Raw genomic sequence first — 19,969 nt, 5'->3', positions numbered from 1 at the left:
ACAAAAACGACAAATTCGGCCGCTCCCATATAGTAAATATCGGTAAATTGACCGCATTTATTTTATTATCGCGTGTACGCCAGCCGACTGTGGTCGCAACAACATTTTTCACAGGCCTTTACTAAACTATTGCAAGTTATTGCCACTTTGCGAGTATGTAATGTTGTGACATCACCTTTTAAATAATAGTATCGCCTAGCAGATAAAAAAATGTTTACACGATTTGGATAGGCAGAACGCGCGCGCTGAACGTGTACATTGAAGTGTAGCTGCGGTTCGTAGAGCTCTCTCTATTGCGACTGTCAACTGATTTCTGCCTTTTAAATTTTATTTGGACGTCTTTTCTGTTTGTTTTGTGTTGACAGCGGAATATCGAGGGCAGCCAGATACCGACGATCAAAAACGGCCCTCGGGGAGCTATGATTCCACAGCCAATTGAAGTGGCACTCCGTGAACAACTTCGTTTCTGCAAACCCGAGAGGAAACATTGAGTAAAACATTGCAGCGCAAAAAAACACAATATGATTTCTGTGATTTGTTGAATTACTCAAGGTCAGTGCCACAACATCCCAAGACTGTAGAAGGGCACTCATCAACTCGTCATTCATTTGACCAAATACGAACTGAGTTAAGGTCAAGGAAATACTCTCCGAATTGTGTCTGTGACTGATTCAAATATCAATTCTGAATTACTTGTCAAGAACCAAAGTGGGAATCTTCATTGAACTATCGTGAACTTCGATTCAGGACTAATGGCAAGTTTGACGTGAGTAATTTTAATAACTGTACACAACCGAACAACTTTTGAATTATACCGCCAGTGTGACTGTAGTTTTCTTCCTCCTCTGTTACAGATCATCCATATTCATAATGTACAATCTGAGTTACTCTCTGTTCTCACTACCCGTCAGTAGACATTGATTTACGATTTTTAAATTAAATTAAATTTCAATGTTTCATAAAAATGCAATTTAAGCAAAATATACTTGGTGCAACAAAGACATTCCTTCATCTTTATAAATATTTATAAATTTCAGTTGCAGTTGAATCAAACCAGCCAGTAAACAAGCACAGTGTCCAACAACATCATTTAAAAACGTTACAATGTTATTCAATCGACCAATAGAAACCTCTCGTTTCAGTCTATTATGAAATTTATAAATATTTATAAAGATGGAGTAGTACCTTTGTCGCACCTAGAATTTAAAGTTGCGTTAAATTAATTTAGTAACTATAACTGAATTAAATTGAAGGTAGGAAAAATAACATTATACAAATTGTAACTTGATTTATGATCATAATTTTCTTAGCTTTTATGTTAGGTGATGGGGTAAGGTATACTACAGGTTACCATACCTTACTTGCTTCTACATTTGTACATATACTTATTCAGCTTATTTACTTTTATTTTCTTTATGCCTTCTGTTTTGACTAGTGACTGCCATTCATAAGATTCAAATGTTTTCTCCGTACTTTAATTCTGCCTTTCCTTCTCTCCCTCTCTCTTGTCCTGATCATCACAGTCAACATATTCTGTTGCTCCATACAAATTGGTGATAATGACGGATAGTTTTAAGTCTTGTGAGTCATGGATATGATTACAATGAAAAAGATGGTGACAATACTGGTGTCAGACATAGATGACAAAAATATGGATGACAAAGACAATGATAAGTCTCGTAACAGTGACATGGGTGAAACTGACAGGAAAGATGGTGACAGAAAAGAACAGGGATTATAGTGATAAGAGACAGAGACATAGATGATAAAGATGACAACACTATTTACAAAAACATAGATGACAATGACATTGAGCCATTCCAGTTTATATCTGCACCCCCCTGTTGATAAGCTTGTGTGTTTACTTCATACAGGGTATAATTTCCATGGGTGTATAAGTCATACAAAGTTTCATTTCCAAATCACCATTCACCATACAGTAATGGAAATCCAAAACTATAGTTCCTACTTATGGTGTTGATGAGTTCCATTGTGCCACCATACAGAGTAGGATTTCCAAATATAACTCACATCATATGCTAATTTACCAAGTTCAAATTTTTATATTTGATATTGGAAATCGAAACTAGTCCCGATTCACGGTGTTGACGAGCTCATTCGTGCCACCATCTTTATCTAATTTCAGTAATAACTATTTCATACTGGCCCAGTTTTTTTTACCATATACAGTCAGAATTCCAAGTTTGTTTAGTCATACTGTTGGAAATCCAACCTCACCAACCGGTATGTGGCGAGATAAACTAGGCCATATTTTATTTAGTAGCCATAACTGCCTGGATTTCCATACTCGTCTCGATTTCCAGATTCTGTTTCTCCATATACAGTTGGAATTCCGGGGTATTTTCCCCATCATACAGTGCTGGAAATCTGACCACATCAACAGGGGGGTGCAGATATAAACTGGAATGGCCCATTGGTGAAACTGCATGACCAGGAAGCAAGATGGTGACAGCGACATTGACAAGAACGGAGATGTATAATACGACTTGTCACAGAGACATGAATGACATTAATGTTGACTTGTGACAGATGTAAATGACAAAGATGACAACATTAGTGAGAAATACATAGATAATAAGTCCGGTGACAGGCATTGATGACTGGGATAGTGCAAACAAAAACAATTTTAATGATTTTCTTTATCTGAACCAGTTAGCTAGAATTCATGACATAAATGTTTTTCGTTTATATTTATTATCCCCCTAACATACCCCCTCCCCTGTAACATTCACCAGAACCCTTAATATTTTGACATACCCTGCTCAAAATCATAATCCTCACATCTGTTTGTAATCCCAGCCTGAAATAATGTGACAGATGGTGAATGCTTTGGTGAGTGGTAATAGGCTGCAATTAATATATTTTGATTTTGAATTTGACACCTGTTGTCTTTTCAAGTCTTTCATATTGCAGTTGCTTTGCTTACATGTTGCACCTGATCATTGTAATATAGTCAAATTTTGGAAACTTTGCTCATGTGTATGATGAATTTTCGTATTGAACAAACATAGCCAATTTATTGTCAGTGTTACAGTGAATTTTCTTATTGAGCAACCAAAGCCAAATTAGAGAAGCTTTTTTTATTGTGATTTTCATATCGAGTAAATATAGTTCAACTTTAGTATATGTATATTCAGTGTGTCATGACAATTAAATTACAGTTATTATCATTATTCAGCTTAGTGCAGATTGTATAACATTCCGTTGTGTTGCCATATCGTGCAGTGTTGAGAATGTGTGTACATTTATTAGCTCCGCTGTCATTGTAGATGACTGAACGGAGCTGTTCATAATAGGTGATTGTCCATCGTTGTCCATCAACAATTGCATTTTTAACTTCTTGAAAAGTACCACCTCAATTGTTTTGATACTTGGTATGTAGGTACCTAATGTTTGGCAATATCTTCAACTCTATTTTTTGCAAATACTTTGGGTAAAAAAATGCTATATTCAACTTCTTTTGAACACTGCCAACGCGATTGCTTTGATATTTAAGGTGTACTATATTTTTGTGAACAATTTCCTTTCAACTTCTCAACTTCGCTACCACAATGTTTTTGCAGGGCTATTTAGTTCCCGTTCGGACGGTAGTCCAAAACGGGAAGTAGTGTTTTTGGTTATGTGCGTGCGTGCGTGTATCGTCATATTTCAGACACACTTTGATGGATTCCATTCAAATTTGGTACACATACATGTCATGAAGGTATACATATGCACGTGAAGTTGTTTTGAGATTAGATCAATTTTGAGCGTTTGGCAGCTATTTTAAACCCGAAAATGTGCAGATTCTGATTAAGATGGACTATAAATTACATGCATCTAATACAAAGTTGTTTTTATGTTGTTAAATTGATGTCAATAAAGTAGTAGTATTCTGTTGGTTTGTCAGAATGTTACCTATATTCGTATTTTGTTTGATATCCTGATTTGATTATGATTGCAATAAAGATATCAGTATTTTTACCACGTACCTCGATCATGCTAAACGGGGCATGATCTTCGGGTTCAGGCAATGTGTTCTACTGTTGCATCATGGGAGCGAATTCGCTTCAATCAGGTAAATGGTAAAAAAACCTCGTGTAGGACAATTTTTTTATGGATGCTCTCTGTGACTTCGCGCTGATACTGAATAGTTTGAAGATCAATAAATTATTTGGTAAGTACATGATATATTTGTAAGTACTATGATATATGAATGTTTGGGACTTGTATCTTTGCCGATCTATAGAGGTAAATTGTTCAGATTTTGACGATGTCCGTAGCCGGTGATCACTGCACTGCGATGGCCGTCATTTGTGTCAACGATCGAAATTACTGGTATTCCGGTATCTATCTTTTAACAAGTTAATTATTTTCAAAAATAATAAGTTTTCTGTGATCGATTTTTTTTGTCTGATGGGCGCATTTTTTTTATTTTTAGTGGAATGTATGTGAGAATATTTTGTCAACATTCTCATTTTAACGATGTCTCGCCATGTCACAGTCCATGTTCTGGATGTTAGTCGGCAACGGTCGACAGGGTGATTTTAGGGATGTGCAAAGCAGGCAGATTTGTAGAAATTGACATCGGCAAATGCTGTATTTGAAAAAAAATCATTGTGATGGAACAATGAAATTTCGTAGCAAGTTGGAAAGATCTTGGAGGTTTGTATCGTCACGTCATCGCGTCCCGAAGACTGGCTACACTATTCAAAGTGCACTGTCAATATATATGACACGGTCAGAACAACTGAATGGTTTAAAATTTTATTATTTTGACGATGTAACTGGGTGTTTATCTAACTGCAATTTTTAAATGACCTGAATTAGTGTACGTTAATATCGTGACGACCTTCAGTGCTTTTCGTGAACACGGACGCCATCTTTAATATTTTAAGTCCGTCTTGTTGCTGTCACAGCGCCATCTACGTCCAATGTGACTTGTTTGAACCTATTTGTAGGCACACCAAGTGATTTTAAAATCCAAAAGGGATAACTACATTTCTTCATTTACTGAAAGACCCTTCCTGAAAAATAAGGAATCTGTTAAAATTTTTCACAAACCTGCATTAGCCATCAAAATATAGACATTTCAAAATCAGTTCTGATTGTTGAAACCTGGAAACCCCACAAAATGGCTACCATTTGTTATGCAAATGAGGTGATCTTAAGTGCATTGATTAATACAAGGTCATTGACCTTTCTTCTTGATTTTAGGCACAGGAAATTGCTTATTAGAAGAAGAGGAATCTCTACAGGGCCTTTTTCATCTTACCAATAACTGAATTGCTCAAACACAAAACCAAAATAGCAAAAACGTCCAAAACACAAAAATGTGTGTTTTTGGGTAGATAAATCCAAGATGTCCAGCAAATGATTAGATCTTAGTCTTGAATTAAGTCGAAAACTTCATCAAAATTGTGTAAAAACACCCAATTTTGAATTAAATCGACCAAAATTCACAAGTTTTTGAAATGGCTACTAACACTATCAAATTAGCAGACAAATTCACCACAACAGTGACACACTGATCCATACTATACCTTTTGACATACATCATTGCTATGAAAGGCACGTGAGCTGCACTTTATAATTTTCCAGTGATTTTTAGTCTAGTATTAAGTAGTATGGGCATGTGTATTACCATGGCTATTGCCATATTAATATTACATTAACTGACATATTTGCCATAATTTGTTGCAGCTGATATCCTTTTAATTCGAATGGCACTGGCTTTGCACACAGCTCTGTGCAACTTGCAACTTTTCAGGATGTTGTTAATTTGGGTATATTCAATATTTTGGTTTACTTTACTTTACAAATAAACAAATACTGATGAAAAGGTTGCAAACACTACCATTGCCGGTCAAACGTTACATCACTTGTGTGCATGTAGGATATTTCTTATTAACTGTAGTACTTTTTTTGGAGGATGGTGTGGCCCTGAAAAGTGCCATTTTGCTTGTGTATGCTAGGCATACACAAAATGAAAAAACAACTTCCGACCTGAACCAAAGTCTGGTAATTAATGACAGTATTAGACCCAAACTTGACAGGGATGGCTCACATCTGGGAGGGCAAACTGAATTTCATTGTTTTGATAATTGTAAACCCCACATTGCCCCTGAAGTAAAAGCTCTAAACTCCTCTGTTAAATTGTATGGGTAAACAATTAATTTGCCAAATGCCACAGTACTATTTTAAATCTCCCACACTAAAACACGTTTTGTGAGTAAATTAGATTTTTTGAGGTAAAATGGATTACAGCTTATAAATAGCATTGAAACTGCTTACATGTGAGAAATCACATATTCCTGGAACAATTTTATGATTGACATCTTCCCCATCCATCAAACATATTAGTGTCTACCAGTACTCATAAGTACACTATCAACTCTGTCTCTTTGTTATGCAAATCACAAAGTTTTAGTTACGGAAAGTAATTAGTATTCATATTGGAGGACGTCATATTAAAACTCATTGCGCTCTATTGCGCACACACTACGACTGAGTGGAAACCCCTAAAACTGTGGCAAATAGTCAGTCCTTGGCGTCTGTAATTGTGGAATCTTGGCATAGGTTATACATAGTTAGGAAAACTACCTTTTGGGCGAACATGAAACTTAAATATGGATATCCAAGCCTTGTGGATATCCACCTGAGAAAACACTTGAGAAACGTCACAATGACTCGCTCACATAAACAGGAAACGGAATATAGTTATATAGTTATATATCGGTAATAATCGATAGTGCTTATTTACATGGGTCCAGAATAGGCGCCCTCATCGCTTAATGGCCCTACTATTTGTTTAAATGTACTTTTTTTTTTGCTTTTTTACAGGATCTTTGTTTAAAAGAAGATTTTTTTGTCTTTCAATTTGTTCTTTATTTGGTACTGTACTCCTCTCACCAACTGTTTTAGAGAGGCTTGCAGGTGTCAGTGTTAACGTCCTGTCACATACACTGCTTACCAAAGTACTCCAGATTGAACCAGTATACATTATACCATTATATACCATATCTTTACCATACTATTAGTACCATATAAATTATCGTACAACAGTACCATATCCAATATTATATTATATTACAGAGAAGACTTTCTGACTGAGAAATCATGCATATAGAAGTATGTATTTGGTCTTCTGAATTTGTCATTGTATACAAACTAAAGTTTGTAATAAAAAGATTTTTTCCTGTATGGATTATGCAACTTTATTTGTACTATATGAGAATGATTCTGTTGCTAAGTGGTGATATAGAAAGCAATCCTGGTCCTACTTCAAACTGTGACATAACAGGTCAAGGTAAATTAGTGATTGCAGGTAATGTTAATCAAGGTTCACCTAATTATTTGGGTACCACATCTGGAGCCAGTACATGCATGACAAACAGTCTTGTAGCCCTGGTATATTCAATGATTATGGATGCTGCTAACTGGAACAGTGCGAATATTGATAACACATAGATATAGGGCAATTGTTGTATTTAAAACTTTATCCTAACAGGCATACCAAAGATTCTAGTACGTATTTACAGGTTGCTGATTTAAATAGTTGCATTTCATTTGGACCATATCATTTTAGCTGTATTCCATGCACATCAATTGTTGGGTGCCTTGCTGAAGTTGACTTTGACATTGACTGTGCATTAAAACATGTTTTTGAAAGTACTGCACATGCCATTATTATTGTCAAAGACTATGGGTTGCTGTGCTCTCGCTGTCGCTCGCAAATGTCGTAAATTACGAAATTTGGACGAGATTTACGAACAAAATAAATATCTATTAGTAGGATTTACGAACACATTTTGTACAAAATACCCTCGCAAATCGCCCTCATTTAATTGTCAAGACTCGACTGTGATCATCACGCGTGTTACGGTTTGAGTGATTGTCATTTTAAAGTTAAACAATGTCCCGTTACTTGCAACAATTGTTACATGGTGATCGCGATCAACACGGAACTGCCACTGAATGTATTTTTCCACTCTAAAGTTATTTTGGTGTCATCGCACATGCATAGTTTAGTCGACATGTGTTTCAAGATACCCCGCGACATTACTCTCAGTATGGAACGGTTTCATGTCGCCCTTATCAAACACGTGATTTGTTTATTTATTGAAAATGGAGACTACGTCAAAAAGGAGCAGACAACTGCTCGACGAGTATTTTTCACGACGAGATGGAGAAACCGCTAAATCGTGTTCAGAACCAGAAACATATGGGTGTCCTAACCCTGACAGCACCAAGAAACGGAAAGTTGATCGTACTGCAGCACGATTTCAGAAATAATGGAAGGTTAGCTGCGGTTCCGTAGCTCTTTGGTGCGTCATACAATCTAATTTTGCCCTACCAATTTCATTCGGACGTCTTGTTTTTATTTTTGTTGTTGTATGTCGAACATGGGCCGGCCAGTGTCTGTCACGTAAATAATGCGGTCGGCAACATAGGGCTATGATTCCACAGCTAATGGAAGGTGAGACAATGTTAGCGAATCGATCGAAAAATACTATAATTTGTGTAACATTCTTACCGGGCATTCTTAGCATTGAGATCGAGTTACAAGACCGAAAGTTACTTTTTCACTTTAATTCAGAAATTTCGATGAAAATAAATAGTCATTTTGTGTCGTCATAAACGTCAACATGCGGGTTTGCATGATGAGCACGGGAGATTACTTCATAATAATATTGATTGGCATAGAGTTTTTTTCTGAGAAATTTCCCGTGAAAATTTATTCACAGACTTGTGTTCTAGGCAGTGAACTTTTGAATGATGACTATTTTCCCCACTGTTAACAATGTGAGCTTATCATGAATATGTTTAATTAATACTGAGTTATTCAAATAAAGGTTCTGGTGTCTACCAGATGTTTTGTGATGTTTTGTTGTACCATCATAAATGATACATTTTGTGGAGCAGACTGCCTAATTTGATGTCATGAAATTACACACAAAATTAGAGCTCAGGTTGCACCAGCAAGCACCATTTTCAGCATGCTGTTCTTGTTTTCGGCGGACGACAGAGGGGACACCTCCCTCTCCTTCCCCGTTGTGCTCAGTCGCGGGAAAATGCTCCGCAGTTTCCAGACAAAGTTTACTAATACTTTTTTTTCTTGATTAGTAAATTTACTATTACCTAGCAAATTCCAGAGAGAGCCCAGGGTTGGGCATATTTACCTATAAGACTATGTTCTATGTTTTTGATTCACATAGCAGAAATGGCCAAGGTTACATGGATAGTGATGGAAATGCTGTTTTGGTTGTTCTTCATAATTTAATTCAAGTTGCTGCCCATATCCAACACTTAACCACCACTTTAACCAAACAATCTCTTGATGTCGTAGCATTTGAAATTACCCCATTCCAACTTAATAAGTTGAACAGTCGCTCAAACTTAAGTTGCAATCTGTCATCAATAGTTATCTGAAATTCTAAAACGAAATAGTATGCATACCTGTTACATAATGAAATAACCCAAACCACCGTATATCCCTGGACAGCTAGTTGAAAGATTTGATGCTACGTGAAGCCTTTCACCTGAAAGATTACTAATTGTACCACTTTTGGTCATGTGACCATTTTTTTGGCCCCTCCAGATAACTATACTTGTACTGAAGAGGTGCACGTAATTTTAAAACTGGAGAAGCAGGGTGAGGATAAGTGAGGGTGCCACTTGCACACTCTCACCAGCACGTTTATTAACTGCTATTAAAAACAGACCTCTCAAATTGACCAACTTAACGCTGAAGTTGATGAGGAGATAGAGTTTTCTCTTAACTTTCAAAAATTGGAAAAAGAAGGGGTTTGCACTCACAACCAGAACAGCTACAGCCTCTAACGAGATATTGCGATTTTTTTGGGGAAAAAAGGGTCATATTGACGTAAAGTGGTATGCATTGAATAGTTATGAGCAAATGAAAAAGTCTTGTTTTTTATGTAAATTAAGTTTGGCAATGTGACCGATTGCAAATCAAAAATTTGTTCTCGTACTTGCTTTAAAGTATAGGTTAACAGTTTTTATCTAACACAGGATTTTTACCTGAAAACCTACACTTTCTCCTTGTGTTTCTAATGCTTACTAAACTATCAATACACTGCCATATTACATTCCAATCATAAACGTCCCTTTAAGTACTTTGCTGTATACACTGAAGAATAAAGTAAGCTATACATTTGGAAGTCTGATTTAAAGTGTGATAATTGTCGCACCACGCATGCACAATATATATGGGTCTCATATAAACAAAGATGGCGACTTTGACTGATGTGCAGATCAAAGAGTACAAACTGAGACGTTACCAAGCTTTATTTGAGTATTTTTTAGGTGGTTGGATTTAAGGTATCAAAGAAGTCACTGGCAATAATTAGTACAAGTCTGGCGACCAGGTCAAAGCTCATACTTGCGCATTGGATTTTGGAAAAATCTGTTTATCAACACTAATGTCGCACATGCACAACACGATGACTACCTCCCTGTATTTTGCCTTCAAACTTGATCACTGTGAACCAAAGTTGGTGTTTTTTCATGTCATTGCACCCAGTAGTCAGTTTCAAGTATTTATACAGGCATAACCTGTATTTGAAGGGTTTTTTAGCACTTTGTAAATACTTGAAAATTGTCAAGACCAAGTTTAGAAGATGAAGATCAATTTTAACAGTTTGAACGGGAACTGTGTCATTTTCAATGACTTGTTCGCCCATGAGGTCGCTTGTTTGAGTACTACTACCTATCAGGGATTGTGATATTCATAGTTCCTGTTCCAGATTCTTCCTTTTTAGCTCCGCTGTCGTCGTCCGTGTCAATGTTTTACTTTTTCGACTTCTTCTTGAAAACTACAAGCCTGAATGCTTTGATACTTGGTGTATATGTACCTTGGGTAGACCTCTCTCAGATTTGTTCATTTCATGATGATATCTTCAATTCTCTAATTTTGGTGAATATTTTTGTCATTTTTGGTAAAAAGTGATATTTTCAACTTCTTGCTAAAAACCGCAAGTCCAATTGCTTTGATATTACATATATAGGTAGTACATTTGGACCTCTCTCAGATTTGTTCATTTTGTAATGATATCTTCAATTCTCTAATTTTGGTGAATATCTTTGGTAAAAAGTGATATTTTCGACTTCTTGTTGAAAACCGCAAGTCCAATTGCTTTGATATTACATATATAGGTACTACATGTGGACCTTTCTCAGATTTGTTCATTTTGTAATGATATCTTTAATTCTCTAATTTTGGTGAATATTTTTGTAATTTTTGGTAAAAAGTGATATTTTCGACTTCTTGTTGAAAACCGCAAGTCCAATTGCTTTGATATTACATATATAGGTACTACATGTGGACCTTTCTCAGATTTGTTCATTTTGTAATGATATCTTTAATTTTCTAATTTTGGTGAATATTTTTGTCATTTTTGGTAAAAAGTGATATTTTCGACTTCTTGTTAAAAACCTCAAGTCCAATTGCTTTGATATTACATATATAGGTACTACATGTGGACCTCTCTCAGATTTGTTCATTTCATGATGATATCTTTAATTCTCTAATTTTGATTAATATTTTTGTAATTTTTGGTAAAAAGTGATATTTTCGACTTCTTGTTGAAAACCGCAAGTCCAATTGCTTTGATATATTATACATATAGGTACTACATGTGGACCTCTCTCAGATTTGTTCATTTTCTAATGATATCTTCTGTTCTTTAATTGCCATGTGCATTGCTAACAGCGGAGCTATCTCAGCCGACAGGCTGCTTGTTAATACATATTATTACAAATTGTGTACATGTGTATTGTGTAGATATTCTCCCTATTATCATGTGTCTGCTTAGTGAAGGCATACAATAGCAGAATAGAACAATTAGTGGAACCTCAGACCTACCTGGTTTTACACAGATTGAGGAGGCTAAACAAAAGGTAACAACTCGCACAAATCAGTCAAATTTGAAACATTTATGGATAGTCATAATTATGCAATAAGAAAATCTAGATTATGTGTAAATGTACTTTCAAAGTCAATGGAAGCATGTTGGCCTACCATATTTGTTTGTCCCTGTTTCAGAGGAATTCCAAAATCTGGACTATTTGGTTTTGTCTGTCTGTGTCCATAATATATTAGATTACAGGTGCATGTCACATATTTTTGCGATTCTGCCATTTTGTTAATGTCCATGCCGATTCATCATTAATATATCACCTGATTCAGGTGAAAGTTTGCACACAAGAGTGTACTCATAAGTAATACACTTGGTTGTGTTATTAGCCCCCACCAGACAAAGTCCGGGATGGCGCTTGTAGTTTCATCTCCGTCAGTCCGTCCGGAGTGATTTCTCAGAGATGGCTTGACCGTTTTTTTTTTTCAACCATACATGTGCACGTCAATTTATTTTCCGATTCGATCAAATATGTCCGATTGGCGTCCATTTTTAATGCCAAAATTCAGTAAATTTGGTTCTTGTGTGTCCATCGTCATTTCTCTGAGATGGCTTGACCGATTTTGTTGAGACTTGTTACAAAGACAAAGGTGCACTTGTTGTACTTTTTTGAAATGATCAAATATGGCCGACTGGCAGCCATTTTGATTGTTAATCATGGCTTTTGTCTGTCCATTGATATTTCTCAGAGATGCTCTGACTGATTTCAATGATACTAGGTACACAGTGACACAGTGAGGAGGTATACATATTTTCATGGATTTATTTCCTGATTTGATCAAATATGGCTGTTTTTTGAGTGTGTCCATCATCATTTCTCAGAGATGCCTTGGCCGATTTTGCTGAGACTTGGTACAAAGTCACAGTAACCACTGGTACAGATGGACATTGATTTATTTTTTCAAGGAATCAATCAATGAGCTTATTTGCATATTTAATTTCAATTTTAATTCTTGTTAATATCTTGTGAACTAATAGTCCAAATCAGACCAAACTTTGTAGAGACTTGATTTGTCAATATAAGATATATGCTATGCAATATTGAGTTTCAATTTAATTAACGAGCTCATTTGCATATTAAATTAATTTAGAATTTTTGTTAATATTTTGTGAACTAATAGTCCAAATAAGACCAAACTTGTTATAGACTTTTTTATCTGTCAATATAAGAGATGTGCTATGCAATATTGAGTTTCAACTTAATTAATGGGCTCATTTGCATATTTAATTAACTAATTTTTAATTTTAGTTAATATCTTGTAACCTATATACTCCTGGAAAGTTGGAATTTTATTTGACTCCAAGCATATGAACATTGGTGTAAAATTAATAGAAGCATGTTGTGGAAAGGGCTTGGTTATTTTACTGGCAGTTATGGTGGTCCTGCCAAGAATAGACAGTTCTTTTCGGCTACTGCACTTTTACTCGACAAGGCCCCAAAGCTGTCCAAACCCAGTAAAGTCCAGCCTTTTGGCATGTCGATTATCATTCTTAGCTCCCGTGAAACAGAGCTTATGTGGTACCGGTGTCTGTGACTCCGTGACTAAAATTTTTTCCACTGATAACTCAAGATCTACAATTTCAATTCAAATGAAATTTGGCACACAGATAATATATGATGAGTAGATGTGCTGATTAGATTTTGGTGCAATTCCATGCATATTAATTAGTCAATTATTGCATTAATTAATTTATAACTTAGAGTCTTTAAAGTTTCTTAACAAATATTTGACAAGGGTGAGTAGCCTAATTTGCATATTGCAATAACGTATTCTGTTGCAAAAAAAAACTGGTAATATTTCATTGGAAGGTCTGCAAATTTGCGAATTTTAGTATATAATGATTTATTATATCATGATGGATGTTATTTGAGCAGATACAGCGACTAAAAACATCAAATGTTAGCGAGTATGGGGAGTACGCATGCGCAGTTACAAGAGTGATGCGGCCATTTTTTCAGTTTGACAAAAAAGCAGTACCCTTTCCGATTTTCATGAACGCAAGTCCAATTTCACTTTGTGCGTCATATTCATCAATAGACAAAATTGAAGACAGATGCCGTACAACTTTCTGCCAATCTTGATTCGTAAATGTGCTGGTTACATGTACAGTGTTCTCCTCGGGCCTGCGTCGCTTAGACAATAGCCGCGTAACTTTCGTTTTGCCCGCGATTCTGCAGTGTTCTCATCAGGTCTTTTAAGGGTATCGGGTCCGATACTGTTCTTTTTTTCCACGATACTGTTTCACTCAAGCTGGGCCGTTTCCAGGCCATTGTTTTGCAATGATGAATCAGAACAGAACAATTCGTGTGAACTGATCGATCCTAACTTATTATCTGGATACTCGTATTCACCTGCGGGTCTGCGGATACTTTGACTTACTTTCAAGCATGAATATAGAAGGAAATCAACGATTTTTTTTCAGTATTGTTCCAGACTTTGCAGGAAATTTATATAATAATCACAGTGATCACTACTATTGGGTTCAAAAATTATTTATGATCATTCAAAATATAGTAGAACATTCCAGAAGGGGTAAAACGGAAGAGCCAAATTTAACGCATAAAAATAGAACGCGTATTTTGACCTCTATGTGGCCAACCAATGGCTGGACACGATACGTTCGCGGTCGTTGCCAAAGAGCCCCGCGTCCATCGCCTGGCGATGCTCTTCCGTTTCACCCCCTCCAAATGTTCTACTTTTGCAGCCTAATCGCAGGTTTTTCGAAAAACGTCAAAAAAGCACAACGATTAGTAGAAATGTTCCTGTTTTGGGCGGATTATTGATAGAGAATAATGTCTTTATTACAAAAATGCCGAAAAACCGTGAGTTTTTGCCTTAGTTACTTTTTTATTGGCGAAAAACTGCGAACTCGGCAAATTTGGTTGCACAACTTCCCTCTATCATATACACCCAGCGACACCGATGCCAGCTGACTGTGGTTCAACCCAGTACTGACCTTCACCGCTATTGCGACGCCACGAGCAGAGAAAAGGAAAGCTGAATCCCCGCGTCTACACTTAATCCATGTATAAGGCAGACACCCGACAGCAACAGCAAGGAAGTTTGTCAGTTTTATTCAAGATATAAATTTTCTATTTTACGCATTTGAGCTACACAACGTGACTGAAAGCACTTCCAATGTGATCTAATTTGTAAACAATCTCTTTGCACACGACTCCCAGTGTCTTCTCCTCGAGCATACAGTAATGTTTCACATTTGTTTTCGCATGTTTTCCATCTTACTCAAATAAAACGAAGCAGTTTATTCCTATTTTACTTAGTGTTTATTCTTGTTTGATATTTTTAAACAAAAATGCACTCATTAAACAAATAGTAAATATGCAAGTTTTTTGTTTTTGCCGAACGAGGACAAGGAAGACAAAATGGCGGTAGTTTTGTGTAGGGTCGATCGCGATCTTCGGTTTGTATCAAAAGCATGTCTCACAAATGAATTTTTTTTTTCGAGCGATAATTTGATAGCAATTAAACAAATTTCAATCGTTGGCGTATGTAAGGGCTGGATCACTTACTTTCAAGGGCTCAAAGTCCGGACGAACATTAAACTACGATGTTTTTATTTATCTGTTCTAGGTATGTTGTACAGACTTTTTAGTTGTACTATTTTGATGATTTAATTTCAAGAATCTGTCAAGGAAACAATCTGTTGTTACTTTACATGTTCACGTAGGTTTAATTTAGCAGATTTTACTTTTCAGCGAAAATAGCGAAATTTGCCCATTGCGTCAGGAAGATCTATCCCGATTTGCTGCACTGAGGTTAATTGCGGTTTTTACTACTCCATCGCTAATGACACTAATTACCAAGAATTAAAAAAAACAAGTGAAATTAAGTCGCATTGGGAAAAAAAACCATAAAAAAATCAAAGCAAAAATTATTCAACTGCAGACGAGACAAATCCCGACCTCTAGAAATACCTCATTCATAGAGTGCCTCATTAGTGCCCTTTGTTTACAAGTATAGTGTCCTTGCATGTTTTTCAAAATGCCCATATCAAAATCATGTGTTTCCATATACAGTATGTCATAGATTCTCAGACATCTTGATCAATTTTATTGATGGATTGATCTACATGCAATTACTTTCACCTATTAGGCAAAGCCTATACCTTTATAATACATGCTCTGATCAAACGGGAGCTATTTACAGTTTAACTTTGATTCTTACTTACATATATCTGTCAATATAAAATATGTGCTATACAATATTGAGTTTCAACTTTATTAATGGGCTCATTTGCATATTTAATTAATTAATTTTTAATTTTTGTTAATATCTTGTAACCTATATACTCCTGGAAAGTTGGAATTTTGTTTGACTCCAAGCATATGAACCTTGGTGTAAAATTAATAGAAGCATGTTGTGGAAAGGGCTTGGTTATTTTACTGGCAGTTATGGTGGTCCTGCCAAGAATAAACAGTTCTTTTCGGCTACTGCACTTTTACCTGACAAGGCCCCAAAGCAGTCCAAACCCAGTAAAGTCCAGCTTTTTGGCAAGTCGATTATAATTTTTCCAAGTTGAGTGCACTTCAAACTTTATAGATTGACAGAGACCACTGGTGTATATGCATATCGTTATTTTTAATCAATATAGCAGACTAGTGGCAGCCATTTTTTTAATAATATTTTTTGAACATGTATTTGCTATTTAATATTGACTCAATTGAATTTCCATATTCAATTGATTATGAATTTTTGTTGAATTGATGCAAATTTTACCAAATTCAATATAGGTGTCCTAGCTGTTAACTTTGAGTAACATACTTGTGATTTTCAACGTAATCTTCCAACCCGATTTTATACATATACATTCAAACTTTATAATTCATAACCAACTATAATCACATCTGACAAGTGGGGGCTGTTTCATCTTCAGATGACTTGTTTTGTGATTGAATTTTGTCTAAAATCAGTCTGTAAATGTGTCTGGAATCGTTTCTTGCAGATGAACAGGGCAGGATACATACGTGTTATGTGTGCACGTCATATTTTTTCCTCTACTCTCATCAGATATGACAGAACATATCAACGTTGTTTTGAGGATGACACTCTACAAAGGAAGTAGAGTTATTTGGACTGAGGTCGCCAGTTTTTAGATTAAAACAAAAAGTCAACTGTATGGCAATCATTTGGTTTTACATGGTAACCATGCTTGTTTATGTGTCTGTACGTGTTTATAATCACCATACCATGAATCAACATCCAGTCTATGCACTTACAGTCATATCGCACGCATTAAAGTTGACATACGAAAAAGATGCATAGACCAGTAAAAACATGGACATGTAATGTCAGTGTTTTTATGATATAATCTAACTCAAGTAATTGTATCTTAAGGAATCGTAAAAAAATTCTTTACCATCTTGTATGTTGGGGGCTGGACCATCATTTTACATGTATGGAAGAGCAGTGAAAATTAAAATTCTTTATATCGACAAATTTGATATGAAAATCAACAACGTTGTACACCATAATTACATAACATTGTGCAATATTAGAACATTTAACGATCACAAAATTTAGCAATCAAATGTAACCCGATGTCGATAATGATATATTACTCCTTCCATTCTCATAGTAATATTAGTCTCCTAATTTTTTTTTATTTTCTCAAAAAATATAATTCCATTCGTATTAATATTCTGGGCCTTGTACATTGCGAATATATTCAGTCATTTGTATGTTGTCATAACAACAAAAGCTAAAAACTTGGGGACGACGTCAAAAGATCGATGTCGGATATGAAACTTAATTCCTTTAGTTTTTTTCAAACCTCCTCCTACCCCCCACTGAAACTTAATTGATAAATATTGGTCATGGCGTCAGACTACATTCACCATTAAATACAAATTCAGTGATAATCGGACAGTAGTATGACATAGCAGTTGGTTGTCGGGTGGGTGTAAAAAGACTTTACAAATGCACCTCATTTGACGCACATATTTACTCATGGACCAAACCATTTTCTCGTCTTGGATGTGTTTTTTTCCGTTTTCTGTTATTTCTGCCTATGATTGAATAGAAAAAAAACGAGCTACAAATACTCCAAGATTTTTTTGATTTCATTAAAAAATAAAATCGTTTTTGTAGGATGGAAACCTTTTTGAGGTCGAAACCCCCACCCCCAAGCTAAAGCAAATAAGTTTTTTATCCGACATCAATCTTTTGACGTCGTCCATTATGTTGCCCTCAAGTTGGAAAATTGAAAACTTGAATCGGTTGGTCAGATTTTTTTTTTTTTTTTTGAACTCGTGAAAACTAAGGGTATTGTAAATAGCCCAGGTATATAGACTTCATAATATTCGGAACATGGCAGAGAAATACAGATCAACCCGAGGTTCAAAGTCGCCACTTATCCCCCTGGGGACCATAGGGATAAAACAACGGTCCGAGATCGTTAATTTTTAGATTAGTTTTTATTACTATTAAAAAACCACAAAAAAAGTGACCTCATATTTCATATTTTTCAGTCAGTCGCTGAGGGCAACAAAACATTCTTTTTTTGGCCTAATTAAAAGTAATCTAAATATTTATATGCAATACTGTAAAATGACCAATTTTCACTGGGTTTAAATCTCACTGATTTACCATTTCAGGCATATTCAGTGGGTTTTAAATTCACGGTTTCATCATTTAGATAATGTGTTCAATGCTAAATTTCACATATTCACTGTGTTTTAATTTAGCGCATTTTTCCAGTCAGTGAAATAAGCTAAATTAAAACCCAGTGAATAATTACCCCTTTTACAGTACTTAATGCTATGCTGCCCTCACGAGTTAAAAACAGTTTTTACATTTGTTTCACTTACCAAAGGGGAATACAGCTTTTTGATTGAGGCACACTGAAAACTTGAGAGTGCGAGAGGGAAGAAAAAGGCAAAATTCAGACAATGAAGTCAATATGCTATTTATAGTACATGTTTATAGAAATCTAGTCTAGTACGATCAGTCACATGCTGCCATTTTCTAAAATGAGCGATAAATACAAAAGGAAACAAGCGTATTCAAATGTAAATTTTAGTCACCTTCCCCTGCCATAATGGTTTGTTCCAAAACAAAAAGGTATAAATTGACAACATCACACTCAATTGGATCAGATATTACACCACTTCAGTGGACATAGGACTCATTTTGTGGACACTGAAGGCATTGGCCAACTCCCTGATATCTTGATTGTACTTGTCAGCAGCCGAGGAACATCTGCCAAGTATTAACACACATAAGGTGAGTGTGAATGATACTGATTGCGATTATTTTTATAAGGCAGCTGAAATGGTTTCACTTTGTTAACTCTTAAGCATATTGTTAGGCATACATCATACATTCTAGTGCATGGGACTAAATAACACAAATTGTGCTACATTTGCATGATTTCAGTGTATGTTATAATCCCATGCTTACCTAATGAGACTCGGTATTCTCACAACAGGCCATAGCCATGCAGCCTCTGTATGAACAAATATGCCATCTCCTTCAGTTCTGCTCGTTGAACATTGCCCGTTCAGGCGGTGGCATTAGGATAAAACCATTTTTAATAAATTCGTTGGTCAATATTGAATAGATATAGGTGAACGTTTCTAAAAATAGAATCCTTTGTGAAATTCTTTCGTCTATTAGGAAAACAATCTTAAATATACAAGAATAAATCGTAATGTGATAATTTTACACAAAACATAATTTGCTATATTCTCTATTTTCGCATTTTATTTGCCTTGAATTATGACTGAAAGAAAATGAAAATGTATCGCTGACATTTTTTTTCTCTTGAAATTTTCACAATCTGATGGTTGATGGAAGATGGTTGACTGCCAGAAATATTACTTTTAACCCTACCACTAGAACTAATAAAAAAAATGCACGAATAACATATCCTGTTTAATTTCTGACCATATATTTAGATTTTCGACGAGTCGTATATTACATATAATTTATGATGATACTAGACCAGCAAATTATTCACTTTCAATTACTAGCTATGCTTTTGGTCCATATAACTTTATTTTTGGTATG

The 19,969-nt window shown here is 35.5% G+C and overlaps 1 protein-coding gene and 2 long non-coding RNA genes across 3 annotated transcripts in view; all 3 read left to right on the top strand.

Annotated features, from left to right (window-relative positions):
- The first annotated feature begins 685 nt into the window (after positions 1–685).
- LOC146735534 (uncharacterized) lies at positions 686–17,084 on the top strand. Its single transcript, XR_014931104.1, has 2 exons — positions 686–766; positions 16,970–17,084. It is a non-coding gene; the product is annotated as an uncharacterized LOC146735534 (long non-coding RNA).
- Positions 4,079–7,215, top strand: LOC146735535 (uncharacterized). Its single transcript, XR_014931103.1, has 2 exons — positions 4,079–4,177; positions 4,442–7,215. It is a non-coding gene; the product is annotated as an uncharacterized LOC146735535 (long non-coding RNA).
- A 1,976-nt stretch (positions 17,085–19,060) lies between the features above and the next one.
- The window catches only part of LOC102801086 (uncharacterized), a 204,346-nt gene continuing 203,437 nt past the window's right edge, over positions 19,061–19,969 (top strand). The window contains exon 1 of the mRNA XM_085506139.1: positions 19,061–19,183. The gene's annotated coding sequence lies outside the window, so the exon portion shown is untranslated. The remainder of the gene's footprint in view (positions 19,184–19,969) is intronic.

This window comes from Saccoglossus kowalevskii, chromosome 12 (genome assembly GCF_978046115.1).
Source record: "Saccoglossus kowalevskii chromosome 12, keSacKowa6.1, whole genome shotgun sequence".
NCBI classification, from domain to species: Eukaryota; Metazoa; Hemichordata; class Enteropneusta; family Harrimaniidae; genus Saccoglossus; species Saccoglossus kowalevskii.
The sequence above is the reverse complement of the archived record's forward strand: the minus strand, read 5'-3'. Positions and strand labels throughout refer to the sequence as shown.